Source organism: Podarcis liolepis (assembly GCF_965112155.1).
Source record: "Podarcis liolepis genome assembly, chromosome: 11".
NCBI classification, from domain to species: domain Eukaryota; kingdom Metazoa; phylum Chordata; class Lepidosauria; order Squamata; family Lacertidae; genus Podarcis; species Podarcis liolepis.
This window is the reverse complement of record NC_139565.1, coordinates 31,662,945-31,682,950: the sequence shown is the minus strand read 5'-3', so window position 1 is coordinate 31,682,950 and position 20,006 is coordinate 31,662,945. Positions and strand designations below refer to the sequence as shown.

Here is a 20,006-nt window from a genome sequence, read left to right as displayed (position 1 = left end):
TTACTTCATGCTATTTGGGAAAAAACCAAAAATTGATCATCTAAGAGTTTTTGGATGTCGTGCTTATGTGCTGGTGCCTAGGGCACAACGTAGGAAAGGCGATCCTAGGTCTAAAGAAATGTTTTTCTGTGGTTATCAAGCAAACACAAAAGGTTGGAGATTTGTGAATGTAGAAGGCAATCAAACGAAAATCACAATCAGCAGAAGTGCAGAATTTTGTGAACAGGATGGTTGGAATAAAATTCATGGGAATCCTGACATACTATTTGATGTGGTGAACAGTAACAATGAAACTCAGGCCCCAGGGCAGGTATTAGTTCCAGAACAGACTGAGGAATTTGAGTCTGAGGACAAGGGTGAGAAATCGCCTAGTTCACCCACGTCTGTAAAGTCAGAATCTTCTAGCTATAAAAGTTCACCTGTACAGCAAGAGAGACGTGTAAAGTCAGAATCAGAAAGTTCTACAACCACTAGTGACAAACAGGTGACGACTAGTGATTCTGGGTCAGAGGGGGAAACTGAAGGAACATCGCAGGAACTGTTAAGGCGTTCCAAGCGTGCCAACAAAGGTAAACCTCCTGAAAGGTACCAAGCTATTAGTGTTTGGGCTGGTTTGGCAAATTGCGAACCTGAAAGTTTTGAGGAGGTTGAGCAATTACCCCAGGAGGAGGCCAGTAGGTGGCGTGAGGCCATGCAAAAGGAGTTGAATTCTATGAAAGAACTGGGTGTGTTTTCCATCACCAAACTGCCAGAAGGTACCAAGGCTGTAAGTTGTAGGTGGGTGTACAGGATAAAGACAACAGCGATGGGGAAACCAGAGTACAAAGCAAGGCTTGTAGCTCGAGGTTTTACGCAAAGAAAGGGGTTACATTATTCTGAAGTCTATGCACCCACTTCAAGGAGTGAAACCCTACGGGCACTATTAGCAGTTGCTGCTCAGAAAGGGTTCAAAGTGAATCAATTTGATGTCTCTACAGCTTATCTTCATTCAGACTTGGCTGAAGAGCTCTATATGGAGCTACCGCCAGGATTGAAAGTTGGTAAATCAAATCAGGTATGGAAACTACATAAATCTATTTATGGACTCAAGCAATCCGCTCATAATTGGAATGAGTGTTTGAATGACGTTTTGGTAGGCATTGGTTTTAGCAGGAGCAAGGCTGACAATTGCTTATATTTCAGAGGTTCAGGAGATGCTCAAGAATCTTTGCTTGTTTATGTAGATGACCTGATTTATACTTCAAAGACACAAGAACAAGTAAAAAAACTAGCCAAAGAGTTAAATAAACACTTCAAAGTTAAGAATCTTGGTGATGTGAAGGTCTATCTTGGTGTTCAGATAGATAGGACCAAAAATGGCAGTTTTCTACTGAATCAAAAAGGCAAGATATTGCAAATGTTGAAAAAGTTTAACATGACGGAGTGTGCAGGTGTTAGAACACCAATGGAAATGGGTTTTGTAAAAGGCAATGAGTTCAAGGATAGTGCTGAATTCAAGCGTGCTGAAATCTTTCAGTCAGCACTGGGAAGCCTACTTCATCTTTCGCAATGGAGTAGACCAGATATTGCTTACGCTGTTAACTTACTCAGCAGAGAATCTTCGAAACCTAGTGTAAATGCATGGAAAGGAATTCAAAGAGTGTTAAGATATTTACAATACACCAAAGATTTTTGCCTTGAATTGTCTTCAGAAGGACAAGCACAGATTACTTGTTGGGCAGATAGTGATTGGGCAAATTTAAAGGATAGAAAATCAGTGTCTGGCTGTGTAATAAAATTTGGTAACTCTCTGATTGGGTGGAGATCCAAGAAACAAAACCTGATTGCTTTGTCGTCAACAGAAGCTGAGTTCTGTGCCTTATCTGAGTTATGTAGAGATCTAGAATTTTACAAATGCTTGGCACAAGAGATGTATGAAAAGGCCATCACTCCAATCACTGTATGGGGTGATAATCAACCGTGTCTTAAGTTAGCACAAAATGGGCAGTTTAAAGGTCGTACAAAACATTTGGATATCCGCTTTCAAAATGTTTGTCAAACGGTAAAAGCAGGAATTGTTAAATTAAATTACTGTCCCAGTCATGAAAATCAAGCTGATGGTTTTACAAAACCGCTTGGGTTTCAGCGGCATGAAAACTTTTGTGAAGAAATGGGTCTGAAGTAATTTTGTTTTTTGTATTGCCAGCGAGAGGGGGTGTTAGGGTGTGAAACCTAAGACGCTGGCAAGTTAGCAATGTCATGTGACTTTAAGTAGTCAAGCTCGTTAAGTTGTTAAGTTGCTCAGTATATAAAGAGTGTTTGTTTTCTCTGCCTGTGGGGCGTGAAGCAAAATGTCCGAAAGCTCCGGAGGTGTTTCTGTTATCTTTCTGCAATAAACCTGTCTTTGGAAAGACAGGCTTCCCTGTGTCGTTATTTCTTTGCTGCTGAGACTCTGAAGCTTGTACTGCAACAAGAATCTCTGCACTGGACTTAATTAATACTCTGCAAAGAGAGCTGTTGCTGGTGGCGCAGCGGAAGTGTTTACTGGACCAGTACAAACTCTCTTAGATACGCTATAACTCCTCTGTGGTTTCAAGATTCGATGTATACCTATTATTGGGACCAAGCTCTAGAGGAAGTTCACAATACTGGCAACGGCCGCTTAAGATGTATCCAAAAGATGCATGAAAGCACATGTGTGCACAGCACCAAACCCAGAAATGACTGAAAATGTCAGAAAACACGTCACTGAAAGGGCGGAACAGGAGCAGAGCAGAATGGGGTGGGGTGTGCTTATACGTTCTCCACTAACACACATGGGGTCCAAGAATGGAACCCCTGTGCAAATTGCTCGTTGACTGTATATCACTTCGTCACTATGCAGCCACATTCCTGACACATGCATGTATGAATGCCCACCACTCAATAATGCATCACACAGTGACTTACCACAGATTGTGGTGAGCTGCCTCACTTGAAAATCATTGGGCTTGACATGGTGTGAGATGGTGTTTGATTTGTGATGGCTGTTTCACATATAGAAATAACTACTTGCTGTTGCAGCCATCAAAAAGTTCAAATGCATGGAGAAACTTCTGCTAACCTGCGTTGATTTCAATGGGAGAGTTAATCTCTCCTTTTGAAAGCAACGGAGCTTGAAAGTGCTTAAAGGTTTGATGAAATGTGCACATCGTTTTCTCCTCAGCTTTCAGGTTTAGGTGGTCCCTTTGGATCTGGACTACGGGCTTTAAGGTAGATCATGTAACTTTTTGTAGGATATGTCTTGAATTACAGTAACACCAAGAATTCCTTTCAAGATACCTGGCTGTTCAAAGTCACAGAAGAAGAAGGGAACACATAATGTTGTCTAACCTCACAGCCCCATAAATTGGATCAAGGACCATGATGCACCAGCTTTGTAAATAAACATCCACATATTAGTGAAAATAGCATTAAAAATTGTATTACATTACAGGAAAGCTTTTTTTGCAAAAATGTTTTCATAAGGGGAAATTGTATTAAAAATGTGTATATTAGGAGATATTTATAGTGAAATGCTTATGAATTTTCATGAGGACTTCATTCTTCAAAGCAACAACAACAATGAATTTAAGACTGGAGAAATTAGAAATGAGAGAAACATTGCTTTTACCCATTGCTTGCGGGGGGAGCGGCTGCATGGTCATGGGGTATGGCTCAATTCTTTTCAGAGTCACCAGCCTGCACTAGGAGAGAGGGCACTCCTTCCTTCACTCTCACAGGCCCATCTGCCCCTTCACACCCTGGTTGTCTTCAAGGAGACAAGCAAGGCATGAATGGAGGCAGAGGCTGGGCTCTTCCATGGAGAGAAAACTTCTCTTTCATCACTTGCAGCACCACCTGACCCTTGAAGCCAGCTTGCCCCAAGGAAAGAAGTCATGCACATAGAGAAACAGAGACCTATGAGCCTACCATAACTTGACTTCATATAGAGTTCAGTAATGAATCTGACTATAAACAAAGATCTATGGTCCCCACAATTTCTTCGTCATTTCAGATTTCTAGCATGTGCTAGAAGGGCAGTAGAGTGCTCAGTAGGACAAAACTTGCTTCCAGGTGACCTACTGAGCATTCATCCCGATTTCTCTTCACAAAGTTTGTGGGGAGGTTGTACAATGTTGGCTGTTTGTTGCACACTCATCCTGATTTGTTTGTGGGGGGTCTGTACAACTTTGTATCAAAATATTGTTTTCTCATACTTTCCAGTCATTTTCCTTACTGAAAATGTCCAATTTGGGGGGGAAGTGGATTTGCTGTGCAAGAAGGCTAAATCCACTTTCATTTCGCAAAGTGAATTTGCAGATCTGCAACTGAATTCTTATCCACAGAATAGAAACAGTCTGGTAGTGGCTCTGAGATGGGATTTAGGAACTGGATCTCATAGATATCTTGATAGTAGATGTAGGACTAGAGAAGCTATTGCTTGTTCAAAGTGTCTATTTTTTGCGCACAAGAATAGGGTGATCAGAATTCAACCTACAGGCTATCAGCTGCTGTTTAGACAGAGAAAGAAATACATTGCAAAATCCTTACCTATGGTCACCCAGGAACTGTATGTTCACATAGCCCAAACTGGTCTGAAATTATTCAAAGCAAAGCTGGGGGCATTGAAAAAAATGCAGGAAATTATATGCACCAAGATGGTTGTCTCTTGGACAAGGGTTGACAAAACTCAACAGTGTCTGTCATCTTGGGATGTTGCTAAACACACAACACAAAATCACTTGGGAGAGGGTGAAATAAGGGGAAGGGGAATTATATGAAGCCAACCCAAGTGTAGTGAGCAAAATTCTATAATTTCTTGCATTTCTTTGGGGGGAAGCTGCCGCAAAGTGTTGAAATGTCTCAAAGGCAAGGCTCTCAGCTTGACAGGGCAAAGGTCAGCACTACTTTGGCTCAATAGCCCGAAATCAGAGAATGACACCACTGAAAGAAATATATGCAGTGGCTTCATATGTCCTGTGCATCGTCTACATATTTAGGTTATTAGGGCCCAGTTTTTAAATAGATGTGACCTTATCCTGGGGACTGATACTCAGTGGTTTGTGCCAACATTATTTTTCAGTCAGAGCAAAGATGCCCAAAGCAATGAAGAAGACACCTCCCCCTTTAAAAAAAAAAAGTGTTTCAGTACTTCATAGACAAGCAGTATAGAAGTCAAATTGTTTCCTTCATTCTTGAAACTCAGTAGAGAATATTTTTAGACTTCAAATAAAAATAGTTCTTACAGCACCTGAAGAATCTTCCTGTGTCATTTAGCATTCAATATAATTTACACTGAAACACCATCACCTCCAGACCATTATTTTAAAAACATGTGTTACAAACAGCCAATAATTGGCAGCAAATCCCCGTTGGATTTCTTCCAGGAAGGTAAGATTAAGGGTTCCTGTTAGGCCTAGGCCTGCTGGCAACAGGAAACAGAAAATCTTGCACCATTTCCCAGCCTTCCACCTGAAACTTACATCTGAATTAAACAAAACACACAGGGGGAAAAATGCACAACAGGAGGTGTAATTATTGGAGTAATCAACCCTTCCATACCCTTACCACGGGCTGAGGTGCAGCCAAGTGTCTCTTTCCTTTACAAGTATGATTATTTCATGGTGAGCTCAGTTAACATCCCCTTTCAGTAATTATCCGAGTCCCCCCCCCTTCTTCAATTTGGAGTGATAGTCAAATGTTTATTTCTTCAAAAGAAACAGCGCTGCCAATTTACATTGCAAAAGCGACAATTAAATTACAGAGTGCCAGAGTCACATTTGAATACCCCAGAGTTTATACATCCTAACCCTGGGTGACTTGGGTTCCAATTTCTGTTCATAGTTCAGCCCCACCCCATGTCTTCCTATGCTCCTCTCTACCACAGGCCTGTCTTGAAAGAGTAGTTCACGAAAGCACTTCTTTCTACATCTGTCTGCTTTTAAGCTTGGCCCATGCTGGGTACAGCTCTTGAAACAAGCTTTAGGGGAATATATATATATATATATATATATATATATATATATATATATAAGCTGGGGCGGTTGCCACAGCAACCCACCCTGAGAGGAACCAAGGCTATAGATTGATCTACCCCACAAGATTTTATTCAACAATACTGTATTTGTTCTCCAATCATTCAGAATATTCTTTCAATCCATATTGCTTTTATAATTGCCCATAACATATAAATTCCCAAAATCTCGTTATAATAGGATGTAGATTCCAGGAGGGTAATTTAAATATTTCACAATCCATAGGGGAGAATGAAAATGTATATAATTTCTTGTGGAATGAATTAATTGTAAAATATATTTTCAAAGGTAGGAGCTGAAAGGGTGACACATGTATATTAAATACCGTGGCATGCCATGGCTAAAACGATATAATGTACAATAAGTAGTGATTAGGGAGAAGCTTTGTCATCCGTATACCTTTTAGTACACACAACTGCAGAGTTTAGCTTGAGCCCTAAATCCAAAAAAGGAAGCAATAAATAGAGCTTTTTGTAATATTGAATGATCTTGCAGGAGGCAGGGAATTAAAATATGAAACACTCACCACATACACCCTCTGTATTTCAAATTCATCCACCTTCGGTGCTTTACTTAAGCTGTTCCATAGTAGTTACTTCACAGTTTACAACTCTTAGTCGGCACCTTCAATGTTTAAAAGCAGAACAGTAAGACATTATTAAAATGCAGATCTCTATTCGTGAAGCAAATAATATGAAAATTCTTGAAGACAACAGTTCCTGTAAAGCTTTAGGCAATCTGGTTGATATCACTTAGAAACTACGTATTAACAAGCAACTAAGATCGAGTATTTTGAGTAAATACTGTTTAAATTATCCAAGATGCTGAATTATCATAATAGTGAACCACACCAAATCTGGAACGCTAGACTGAAATAAATGCAAACTGGCATATTATGTGAGATGCATTATACTGATTGTTGCTGTTATTTCTAGACAACCCTTCATCTTAAGGGCAGTATACAACATAATATAAAACCATACAATAAAACAAAATGATAATATTAAAATAGCAAAAAAATTAGCATTAAACTAAAGTAATCTGACAACATAGAACAGTCCCAGAGACTCGAAACTAGTGCCTCAACTTCAAACGACAGAGTAAATAAATGTGTTAGAAAAACATTACAGTATTGGGCAGGCCAATTGTAGCTCCAGTAGGAGGGAGCTCCATAACTTTACAGCTATTTCATCTTCAATAGATATATTAAATCAGAGGGATCATGATAGCAGTGCTGGTGGCATGTTTAATGGAAAGACCACCACTCAGATGAGTCCCAATGAAATTACTGTACCTAAGTTAGTCCTGATCACAAATTTTAATGGGTCTGCTCTGAATTTGACCAACATTGGATACAGTCCCTTGAGAATATATTTGGTCAACATGGTGCTCCCCACCCCAAAGTACTTCTACCTACATTCTAGTTGTATATTAAGGTGCTGAACAAGAAGCACAAGAGTCTTATGTGGACAGCCTTTCAGAGTCAATCCATCACAACATCTTAGCTTGGAACACAGGTGGGTTTTTGGATTTTTTTTAAAGCTTTGTAAGGGCTGTGATTCAAAGTAATTCTAGTTCCTAGTGGTGTAGATATAGTCATTCTTCTTGATCATGCTAAAGGACCTCTTCTTCTCTCCAACCTGACATCTGATGGTGGTAAGAGGGTCTCCTGATTAATGGCTTTGAGGACAATTGGCCATACGTGCAGCCAGGCCCCCTAAATCAAGTAAATAAATAAAAATACTTAACTAACCGACCAATTGCATCACATATAACTCAGTTCTGTGCCCCCCTCCTAAAATAAATCCTGGCTACTCCCATGCTATTGGCTACCCTAGTTCACTGGAGTTTATCATACCCAACCAGCCTAGGCAGACACTGAGAGATATAGGTTTTTTTGTTGTTGTTGGGTGTGTGTGTGTGTGTTTGAATATAAGCAAAAAGGAGAAAACAGAAATCTGAGGCTGAGGTTACTAGAAGTGGTTGCTAAGAGGTTTGTAGATGGTAAAGGATGTTGAGAAGATGGATGGGTGTTGCTTGGTGACTTTTACTGCTGCTCCTCCTCTATATTTTGTAAATAAACTTTGCTACAAGAGGGGCCTGAAGTCTCTCACAGAGAAATTGCCCCCATAAAACGGCCTCACTGGAACTTCTGAAGGAAGCAAGGAGGGTGAAAACGCATGCACACATGCACGTGTGCGCACACACACAGCATTTGATATACAATGTATCACTAACTGAATTATTTGTGTGAATGTTTTATTCTAGGTTGTTTCCATAACTTGGTGGTAGAACACATTTTCCATGCAGAAGATCCAAGGTTCAGCCCTTAGCATTTGCAGGTAGGGCTGTGGAAAACTCATGCCTGAAAGCTCGGAGAGCCACTTCCAGTCAGCATAGACAACACTGAATTAGATGGACCAAAGGTCTAACCAATATAAAGCAGCTTTCTATGTTTCTAACTTACAAAATTCATGGGGGAGACATTCATTGTATTGCTGTACGCAATAACAAAGTGTTGATAGTCTGTATCAGAACCCTGTTAACTGTATCGAGTCTAAGCCAGTTCGAGTCTTGGGTTGTTTACTTGGAAGCAATTCCTACTATGGTCCATGGACCTTAGTCACAGATAAACAACAAGCCCACAATTGCAGCCCTGATTTTTTCTTTTACATTGCAGACTTGTGTTCAGCTTGCTTGTTCTTTTCACACTTTACCTCCTCCACAATGGAGGCTGCTAGAAAGGATTGCGGGTTAACCTATTCCTTCTACATTCTGATGCAGTTGTACACACAATACACAAAACCTACTGTGGGGGAGTTGTGGGCATTTTCATGTGGTCTCTTGAATGCTCTGGCATGCAAAAACTCTTTGTTAGGGGTCACCAACCTTTTTAGGCCCAAGAACACATTTGAATTTTTTGTGTGAGTGCCATGGACACCCCCCACGTCTTGTCACCCGTCACTCCCTCTTATCAACCCACCCTCATTCAACAGAAAAAATGAGCGCACAAACTTTCCTTCTCCAAGGGATCAATAGAGGGTTTAGAAGAGCTAATCTGAGCTTTGAAAAGCCCATACAGCTGAAAGAGGAAGTGAGAACTAGACTGTGCACACATTTAAAATGCAGCTAGACTGTTCTTTTTCTCAATTCGGATCGAAACTTGTTTTGGAAGGGGTGACAGAGGAAGCGTCGAAATGTGGCATTTCGTAAGAAATTGCAAAATAGTTCTGGCAAACATCATGCGCACACCTCTCCCCGAACCAGAAGCGGGAGTGTGCTTGAGCTGGGCGAACAGAGGTGTGTGTACAGCCACAGTATCCCTCTTCCAACTTTGCTTCTTCAGCTTTATGTACTTTCCAGAGGAGAAAAAAGAGGGCCACTGTCACTGTCCTTGCCAAGGGGGTAGGGAGCACAGCGAGGCTTCACGGAGAAGGACCTCAAGGTTTTGAAAAGCCAAGAGGGTCAAGCTGTGGCCTCAAAGTGTATTTATTGACTGGATTTATATACTGCCTTTCTGTTAGGAAACCCAAGGTGGCTTGCAAGTTAAACACTAAAACAAATACATTATATAAAAAGGAGGCTGACTGAGTCCTCTCATGCCAAGTGGGAGCTGGTGGTATGTGTCAGGACTCCCTTGCTTCTTCTGCCTTCCTACGCAGGTCTCAGGGAAGGTTCAGAAAGAAGGAAAGAGAGAGATCCTCGAAGGGGCCAACGAGGTCGCACAGCCCGACGCCTGCAATCCGCTCACCGCCTCCATCCCCCGCCACGCGCCCTCCAGAAAAACCGCGCAGGCGGCGACGAGGCGCTTCGGGACCGGGCTGCGATCCCCACTGCGGCTACGCCGGAAGACTTCCTTTTCCGTCCGTCTCATGCCGGCTGCCGCCATGCCGCCTCCTGCTCCTGGATATCGCCCGTGAGGAGCCCAAAGGGCCGATGGGCCAGGCAGCACCCAGGAGCGTCCAGTCTGCCGGATGCCCAGACTCTCCTCGTCCACCCCCCCTCCAGTCTTTTTTTGGTGCGACCCAAGCCACGCGGCTGGCCCGAAACTGGGACCGACCAACGGGGGTGCGGGGGTGGGGAGCGAGGAGAGCGCTTCATACTTTTCCAACGCTCTATTCGGACCTTATTGACGTGCTACCCCGCCGCCCCTCTTCATTTTCCTCCTGCTGCAAAACGATTTGATGCTTGGCTGCCGGTTAGTAGCTCAGACGCTCCACGGTGCAGAGATCAGATCCTCCTCTTCCAACTGCAACAAGGATTTCGGGGGTATGAAAAAATACCACGTCCGAAAGGCGGGGGAATCTGCCAACAAGGAGATAATTTCCTGGGTGCTCTGGGTTGATTCTGTTCGGCAGGAGGTTTGGGGATCTATAGGGAGTCATTTCATACACACGTGTAAAAGAGATGGTTAGGACTATCTATCATCTTCTCTGTGTTTCAGGTGTGTTCTTAAACAAAATCATTTTTTCAGGAATGTGGCCAGGTTTGTAGGAAAGTCTACCCCAACCTGGTGTCTTGGGCTCTCAACAGCCCCAGTGCTGGGAGTTGTAGTTCGAAACTTAATGGAGGGGGCCAGTTCAGGGCATGTTGCTTTAGAAGAGTAGAAGATCTCATTCCCACACGTTTTCATTTTTGCAATGAAACATGGCGTGTTTTATACATTTTATTTGGGTGTTATGTCTTGTATTGTAAAAGCTGCTTTGAGATTCTTTTGAACATGAGGTGGGGTATAAGGTTGGAAAACAAAAAAGATCTCCAGGGCTCAAACATTTGCCCCTGCCCTTCAGAAAGTGGGGGGATGTCAGGATGCCTTCTTTCTGAGACAACTCCTCCTCCTCTGCTTGGGAATGCCCTTTGAACGGAGATGGCCCAAGGCATTTTGGTACCTGGGGTGGAGCAGAAGATGCTCCCCGCCTCCCGCCAGTCACAAAGAAGTTAAGCTGCATGGTAATGAAGACCTATCAAGTTATTTTGGCTCCCAAGACAACATAAATTAATCAACTAAAATCCCACAAGCACCTCTCCTCCCTCCATGCCAGTTAAAAAGTAAGTAACAAAGTAACAAGTAGTAAAAAAATACATATGCTATAATGACATTAAGAAGAACCCTCCTGGATCAGAGCAAAGACCCTTTTAAGTCCAGCATGCTCTTCTCACAATGGCTAGCCAGATGTCTGTAGGAAGCGCACAAGCAGTATACGCACACTATAGCACTTGTGCATCCCAGCACTTAGTATTCAGAGACATACTGCCTCCAACAGTGCTACTGGGGAATGAGGCATGAAACATGGGATCTGCCCCCACCCCAACACCACGTATTTCTAAACTATATAATGTTCATTGCACATTAATGGAAGGTCTTGTCATCACCTTTTCTTTTCTTTTTGACCACAGTAGAATCATGGAATTGTAGAGTTGGAAGGGACCACGAGGATTATCTATTCTAGTTCAACCCCCTGCAATGTGGGGCTTTTGCCCAATGTGGGGCTCAAACCCACAACCTTGAGATTCAGATCTCATGCTCTCCTATCTGAGCTATTAGTCAGGGCAAACATCAAAGCAAGCAGACATGGGATAAATAATAAGGATCCAGGAAGCTACATATTTAGGATCAAATCTACCTGGCAATACCAACCTCTAAGAATATATGAAGAGCTCTGCTGGATCAGGCCAATGGCCCATCTAGCCCAGTGTCCTTTGGGGAAGCCTGCATGCAAGACCCAAGCATTCTCCCCTCCTGCAGTTTCCAGCTACTGGCATTTGATCTGCAAGCTCTTCCCTCTAATCCCTGGTGTGCAGGGGGACTCTATAGGCCCTTGCTGATGAAGGCTTTTTACCTTCTCTTTACATATCCTTGCAGTGGAGATGAAGCGAAAGACACCAGAAACCAGATGTACTGAGCTGGGTGAAAAAAGCCCTTACCAACTTATGACAGTTTCACATTAAAAGGACATGAAGTCTAGTGCTGCAATTTCTCATTAACATGTAGCATCCAACCTTCCTGCTTAGTAAAACCACATGGCAGAATAGGTAAAGGTAAAGGTACCCCGTACGGGCCAGTAGTGTCTGACTCTGGGGTTGCGTGCTCATCTCGCTTAAGAGGCCGGGAGCCAGTGCTGTCCGAAGACACTTCCGGGTCATGTGGCCAGCGTGATGAAGCTGGAAACGCTGTTACCTTCCCGGTATAAAGCTATTTATCTACTTGCACTTAGGGGTGCTTTCGAACTGCTAGGTGGGCAGGGTAGGAAGGCAGAATAGACCCCAACTAACCTTTGACCCAGAGGGGGATACAGTTATTTCTAGTAGCCCAAAGCCCTTAAGGTGACTCCCAAATGGGTTGCTAATATCTCTAACCCTGATTTGCTGCCCAATGCTAAAGCACCAATTGTGGCAGTTCATACAGAACATAAACCCTGTCCCCAAATTGATACAAGAAGGCCAACAAGAACAGCAAAAGCCACCAAAGCCAAACCAGATGGACTGGCAAAAAAAATCCTATATTTTTCTGCAGGAGAAAAAGGCAATATAATACATCACTGTTTTTTATACTTGTAAACTGCTTAGAATACTCTTTTGGCATTAAGCAATATATTCATGAATGGATTAAAAGGAACAGGGGACTGGACATACAGAAGACTTGCCCTTCGTGCAACTCAGGGTGGAGTGGAGAGGTGTGGTCTCTCAACAGTCTCACAATACTTTGTGACGTTAGGTAAGAGGTATGCTATTGCCATGTGATCTCTCCCCAAATGTGGTTGCAATGGGAGTCCTGTTTGAGAGTGGAAACTGGGCTTCATATTCTCCAGGGTTAAGCCCTTGTGCTGGAAACAGATATTGAGCTTGCCTCTGGCACAATTAAGCCCCTAAAAGCATCCTCTTCGTGCCCCGTTAGTCCCACACTGCTCATTATCCTGCTTCTCATGCTTTGCAGCCTTTTGGTACTTAACTGGGGAACATGATATCACTCTTCCCTTGTCATGTGATTAAGCACACAGCTGCCATGTTCAGAGAAGAGTGGAATTTGAAAGGAGACTGGCATGGAATGAAGGCATGCAATATAGGCCCAGCCCACACTTTACATGCTCTTAGAGCACTGCATGGCTGTACTTGTACACTGTGGGGTCCAAGCCTCTTTCAGTAGCATATTTAGCCTTGGGGGTAATCTAGCCTGAAAGTCAGCTGCCGGAGTATGAAAGCAGCATGAGCTACAAAACAAAATGCTCCTCACCATTATGTTCCATTGCTTTGCAAACCACAAAACTTTCAGTATTGGTATACAGTATATTGTTTTTCAGTAAGCATCTGAAACAATGAAACAACATGTGAACCTGCTAGAGAGATCACTGCACTATCAGTGGACTAAACACAAGCTCTCGGGAGTGAGAGCAAACACTGAATAGAGAGGTTTTCAAAAACAGGAAGGCAGTCAAGCTGGGTGTGGAAGAGAGATAGTCCAGTGCAGCGCAATATAAAATAGCACTCAGTGTATTAAAACGATGTTTTAAAACCAGTTTGGATTCTATGGGCTGTAGGAACTGTGGATGTACTGGGACTGGGAAAGCAAAGCAGTGAGATGAAGGCTTTTCTGACAAGCAGGATAAAGCCAGCTTGCCTTGCCAGGTTTGCAGGAATGAGATCCCACTTCATCTGCAGTACTACAAGTCTAAATGCTAGGCCATTTAAAACACAACAAAAACATCTCGGGCTTGATTCCTTTCTTTAACCTGAAATTCACCACAAAGCAGCAGTTGTCTCTTAGTACAGAAACATATGTAAAATGCCACCCCAGAGTATTTTTATTTTATTTGAAAACAGGTAGTTTTGGGATTACAATATCCACAATTTGCTACGTTATCAATCAGAAACATTCTTTTAAAACTTTAAATGGTGCTTATTCATTAGCATTTGAACTACCTTTCTTTATTCACATGGATTTTCTAATCTGTTCATTGTCCTTTCTCTTTGCATTGCTGTTGACTACGAGTGAAATCAGTTAAAACACTTCAACACCTAACAAGCTTCTCAGAAACTAAATACATTATAGTCTATTAAAAACGGTCAGTCTTCCCCCCCCCAGGAGTTTTGGAAGCCAGCCAAATTAGTAAATAGGAGTTAAACAAGGAGTACAGCACATTCGTTATTAAATAGTTTTATTAGATATATAGTTGGTAAAAAAATTAGCAATTTCGCTCTCCCAAATAAATATAACTTTTTATAAATAGACAGAAAGAACCACGACCCACCTATATAAAGGTCCGCTGTGTAAATAATTTGTTTGATCATAAGAACAAGTCAGAGCATGCTGTGGATATGATTCACAGAAATAAAAGCGAGATTTTCCATGGACTACAATGAGATGTGGGTTTCACCCCACTATCTCAGATTCCCCTTTTTCTGGGCTCATAACTTTGATTCACTGTCTGGGATTCTCCACCGTCTCAAATTCTATCTTTGAATTGGTTATGTGGGCAACACAGCCCATATCTCTGTAATGCTGCATGTCTTCTGTGTAGATTATGATCATATCCACACCATATGTTTAAAGCACTTGGCTTTCTTCCAGAACTCCTGTAGGGAACTGTGGTTTGTTAAGAGGTGCTGGGAATTGTGCCTCTGTGCATGGTAAACTACAATTCACATGATTTTTTTGGGGGGAAGACATGGTTGCAAAAGTGGCATGAATATGTTTTAAACGTATGGAGTGAATGTGACCTGTGTTGATCAGGGAAGATTTCAGGATTTTAGAGTTGGTAAGGAGCTTTGGAAGTCACCTAGCTCAACCCCCAGCTCAGTGCATGATCTACAATACAGGGTGCAGCTGCAGTGTTTCTGACAGGCCTCTAGAAAAGACACTGTCAAACAGCTGCTACTGTTAGGAGGTTCCTCCTAATATTTAACCCAGATCCGATTCCTTTCAATTTCTAATGTCTCTTTGGAGCAGGAGAGAACGAGTCTGCTTCATCTTTCTCAGGAAAGCCTGTCAGGGCAGCTTTCATTTTGGCGTTAACTCTGGAGGAGTATGTTCCAAGATAACATACTAGAGTGATAGAAGAACAGAGTCTGCCACTTTTCACCATAGTACATTTTGGTTCATAGTTGTGTTTGATGCCACATTAGACTCTTTTCATTTATATGCCTATACTCCTGTATTTTTTTTCCAGAGTCTTGAGACAGCTATATGGATATTTTGCAAGTGATGCTGTTTTGCAAGTTTCCTAAACTGCTGGATCCCCAATAGTATGGAACTCGACTGTGAGGCCATGACTGAAATACAAAAAGGCTAATCTATTGCAGGCTTGGAGTAGAATTAAAATGTGGTGTTTGATAATCGCCCAAGATGATTGAATGAGAATACATTGAAGAAAGGGAGGGTCAAATAGCTCTGAATGTGACAACGTCAAGGAAGTATTCAATTAATTTCAGGGATTAGTGAGGAGTCACAATCGGAGCATGGCTGATTTTGAGAGTATTGGTTCATATGATCTATAATTTATTCTAAGAACTTAACAATTTTCTACTCATTCAATTGCCCTTGGTGTGTAACAGTTCCTTCCAGGAAGAATAACTTACTATACCTGCCACTCAAGTGGTCTTGTAGTACCTGAGCGATTCTGATAGAATATTTTGTTCTTAGGCCATATTTTTGTACTTTTCAAGACTGCTCTAAATTAAATGATTAGGAAGAGGAGCATTGGGTTTACGCTGCAGGAATACTGCATCTAATGCACACACAAAAGGAAAACCAGTTTGCAAATTGGCTTTTCAGCTGTATCACTTACCTTTTAAAAAGAAATATCAATAAATATATATGCAAACAGATGTATGCAAGGGCAATTGTGCAAGATTATAATTTCAGCAGTTTTGTCCATTCTCTTAATTTCATTAAAGCTATTATGCGTTTTCCCTAGTGCAAGGGAAAGAAAGAAAGGCATGCATTGCTTTGAAAGTATATGACACATTCATGGCTTTCTAGGCTTGGAAGGAGGAATAGCATATGCAAAACTTCTGTACTTCCAGTGAGTCACAGTTAGAGAAAATACATAGAGACAACTTTGTCAAGTTTTACAATTTACTGGTAAAGACAAAGAAGTAGTAGAAAAGTGAACTAGGTTGCTGGGTGTTGTCGTTTTTACATAAAGGAATGGAATGGATAATAAAAGGTCTATCTGGAAAATCTGGATAAACAGAGTATATTTAGCCCCCCTCCCCCCTAAAAAGATGTTGTGGGGCTCACATGAGCTGTTTTTAGCTATTTAAAAGGGTGTGAGAAAGAAGGAAAAGAGTAACTATATGCACAATCTATGTGGAAGTCCCCTGGTGGAAATCTCATTGCAATGAACAGGGGCCAGGCAAGGTGTATTTTGACAGGGCTTGCCTATTACGAAGTCCCCAGTGACCATGCCCCATATCTTCCAAGTATAGAGTACAAAGCACCCGCCTCACATTACACAAACAAAATTTTAAGATTAGAACTAGGAAGAATTCTGCAACAGTAAACTACCAATGGAGGTTCCAGAATGTTATTCCTTGCAAGGTTTTATGCAAATACTGTGAATGTTCCCATCAGAAAAGCTTGAGATGCGGGTTAGACTGCCTTAAATAATGGGACTGGACTCAAGGTCCTCCGGGGCAGTTTACAAATCTTAAGAGTCTACAATTCTGAATATACATAGCTATTGATGGCAGTTTCAGTCACTCCTGAGCATGTTTCAGTCACTCCTGAGCATGTGTTTAGGAAAAGGACAAAAGTGCACCAATTCTGCTTTTTAAACCATCCAACCTTTAAATAAACAACAACATTTATTTATTTTAAATTTCACTGACGAGAGGAAAGGTCCATTTAACAGATACTATCTGTTAGTAGATAAATGTTAGCCCTTTATTATTCAGTCACACTCAGATATTTAGATGATATGGTAACAATGTCAAAAGCTAATGATCAGGGTTAATCAGTATGAAGCTAAATAAGTTGCATATATGATTGCCAATACACAAAATTAGGTTTCTTATTCAAAAGAAGTAAACTACTTTATGATTTCAGGTGTAACAAAACAGACTAATTTTTAAACAGAAGGAACTCAGGCTACAAACTCTATTTACAAAGATTTTAATTAAGTGAGTCACATTAACAGAAGCTCAGGTGTCTTGATTCCACAAAAAGAAAAACAGTTTGTAGCTTACTATTTTTGCCATTGCTCATGAATTTGTACAGTTTCATAATTTCCGATAGGTATCTATTTTGCTTTTAAAAAAGAAAACTTTCTAGAATTATTTATCTTTCAAGATAATGGGCATGGAGGATTTTCAGAAATTAAAGGCAACCTTCTTTGCCTGTTTACTCAAAATAAGTCCCCCTGTGTTCAACAGGTCACAGCCTAGGAAGCAAATGATGTGGTATGCTACATATTTAGGTATTATCAATCAGTGTATAGCTCCATGCAGTGCTATCTTATTCGTGTTTGCTTGGAAGTAAACCCCACTGTATTTCATATGGCTTAATCCCAGGCAAGTGTGCACAGGATTTTAGTCTTGGATTGATATCAGAGGAAACACAGGTTCAGGTTCCTTAAACAGCCAATTAAGTTACCGATTACATATTTTCCCCTTCTTTCTGAACATAATTTGTGTCATTGTATCAAATCAAGTGACCTACAGTGACAGTTCACAAACTGAAAACTGTTCTTGCAAATGTCTGTGTCAATGGCATTCTGCTTTGGCAGCTGCCTGGTTTTAGGACAGTTATAAAGACAAATCAGCTGTTCTGCATGCTTCATTTTTTATTTTTTTTTCATGAACAAGACAGACAGGCAGACCAAGGCTGTGATCTTAAACACAAATTTCTTGTAGGGGGAAAAAAAAGGAAATTGTTTGCATTTACTTTGAAAAACCGATCAGTGTTTGAAAAACCTCGCCCATTTCTTGAGATCAGTAACCCCTGGACTTCATGTTCCATACATAGGGAAAATCAAATATTCCATGTAGAAAATCTCTTTAAAGTTGTTGAACAATCCTGGCTTTAAAACTCCCGTGCTTATTTTCCAAGCAGAATAACCTTCAGTGCCAAATTAATGTCACAATTTATCTATCTGTTGTTCTGTGCTCTTTAAACTTGCGTGCCAGGCAGTATGTCAGTATGGAATCTGGTTGTTAAAAGCAGTTTCATATGTTCTCTTTGTATATAGACTTTGTCTTCTTCTTCTTCTCCCCCCTCTTTTTTTTAAATAAAAAAACTTGATTACTTGTTTACAGAAATGCTTTCAATTTGTTTGACAGTTTGTAAGAACTGCTGTGAAGCACAGTTAAAAGCACAAGCTTGTGAAAATAGAAATTCATCATAAAAATTCTGCTCCTCCCTAAAATACGCCTTAGCATTTGATCTTTCCCCCCCACGTCTTTGCAGTAATTAAAATAAGATTGTCCTGAAAAAATGTTCCTCTCTGTAGACTCCACCAGCAGAATGGCGGTTTTATGAAATTAACAGTTGTTCAAACAGCACACATGATGCAATTATAGTGAAATCAGGGTGCAAATACACTATTATATTCACACGTAGTTTTGTTTCATAATCCAACTTCTTTCCCCAGTGACACCTCCAGTATATAATGTATGGTTGCCTTTGATCAGTAACGTCTTAAAATTTTAAAAAGTCTTCCACATTCACTCCCCATTTGATTGAAAAACTCACTCCTGTACATTATATCTGATAGGACGTTCAACAGGGGTCAGAAACAAATACAGAATCATAGGTAGAATGAGGGAAACAAAATGGAACATATTCTTTTCACTTCTCACTTTTTTAAAAAAAGGAAAATCATTTTGAAAGGGGGGGGTATGTGCTTCCTAGCTTTCCTGCCAATTCCACCCCCCCCCGCATGCTAAACATATATATTCTCAGCATTTAGTCTTCAGAATACCTTTTCCAAAAAGCGACAATAATATAAAACACTGGATCTTGGTCGTGAAAGTTTCTTTTGTCAAAGGAATTATTAGAAAGAAGCATGTTTCCAAATGTGTCTCATTTTTTAAATAAAAAAAATCCCTTAAGTTTTTGAAAACTTACCTGCGGTTCCTGGTCCTAGGCAGAATTCTATAGTAGAATTGGGAGATCAGCCTCAACTCTATTTATATATATATATATAATATATGAAAAAGGATTTTATTTATTTAAACTCACCAGTGCCCTTCTTCTTCTCCAGGAAGATGTACCCGTCAGCACCTGCTGAGGGTTTCGATGATTAAACTGACAGGTAAAAAATTCCTGTAGAATAAAGCCAGACCAGCTGGCTTTGAAGAGAAACCCCCCAGTTTGGGTCCTGTTTGCCTCACTCACCCTCTGCTATGAAGGCACAAGCTTTTTCCCCTTTGCTGTTGACCTGTAAGATGCGTGATTTCCATGCACAAGTGTCTGGCATGCCTGGCCCCACCTGCTCCTGTCACTCGAGAGTAAATTTAGCTGTAAAAGGTATCACTGACAAGCAGACCTTTGTCAGCTCTGGCGAAAGAACATAGAATTACTCTGTCCACAAAGCAAGCTGTAAGTTCAATTGGAAAATATCAAATCAGTAGCTTTATCCAAAAATCACTTCTTGGGAGGAAGCAAAATGAAATGACTTTCAGATGGCCGAAAGTAAAAGAAAAAAAGTGTGGGGATGGGGGTGGGAATACCCCTCTTTTACAGTGAAGTTAAAAAAAAAAAACTTATTTCCAAGAATAATTTTAGAACAAGACAACTTTTTGTACTTTTTAATTACAGCTGGAAGGAAACTTCTTTAGAAATGGAAACAGAACACACATCATTCGGGTTATTAAACTATGTTAAGTATTAAAGTGGATTTCTTTCCCTTTTCACTCTTACTTTTATCCGGAGAAATATTAGAAACCTAAAACTTCTCAAAGAGGATTCAGTAATCTCACTCCCCAAATTAGAATGTCGTGTTAAGAGACTGCATTTCAGAATTACACAGAGGC

The 20,006-nt window shown here is 41.0% G+C and overlaps 1 protein-coding gene and 1 long non-coding RNA gene across 15 annotated transcripts in view; one reads left to right on the top strand and one right to left on the bottom strand.

Moving 5' to 3' along the window:
• MEF2C (myocyte enhancer factor 2C) overlaps nucleotides 1–19,455 on the bottom strand; it is a 178,705-nt gene extending 159,250 nt beyond the window's left edge. For 4 of the 13 annotated variants that reach the window (XM_083465368.1, XM_083465386.1, XM_083465379.1 and 1 more), the window contains exons 1-2: nucleotides 19,213–19,390; nucleotides 6,562–6,659 (exon numbers count right to left, since the gene is read on the bottom strand). The gene's annotated coding sequence lies outside the window, so the exon portion shown is untranslated. Of the gene's footprint in view, nucleotides 1–6,561; nucleotides 6,660–19,212 lie in introns of all 13 variants that reach the window. The other 9 variants (XM_083465370.1, XM_083465371.1, XM_083465385.1 and 6 more) reach the window with 7 other exon arrangements.
• LOC310688766 overlaps nucleotides 1–20,006 on the top strand; it is an 82,158-nt gene that overhangs the window by 6,797 nt on the left and 55,355 nt on the right. The window lies entirely within an intron of this gene.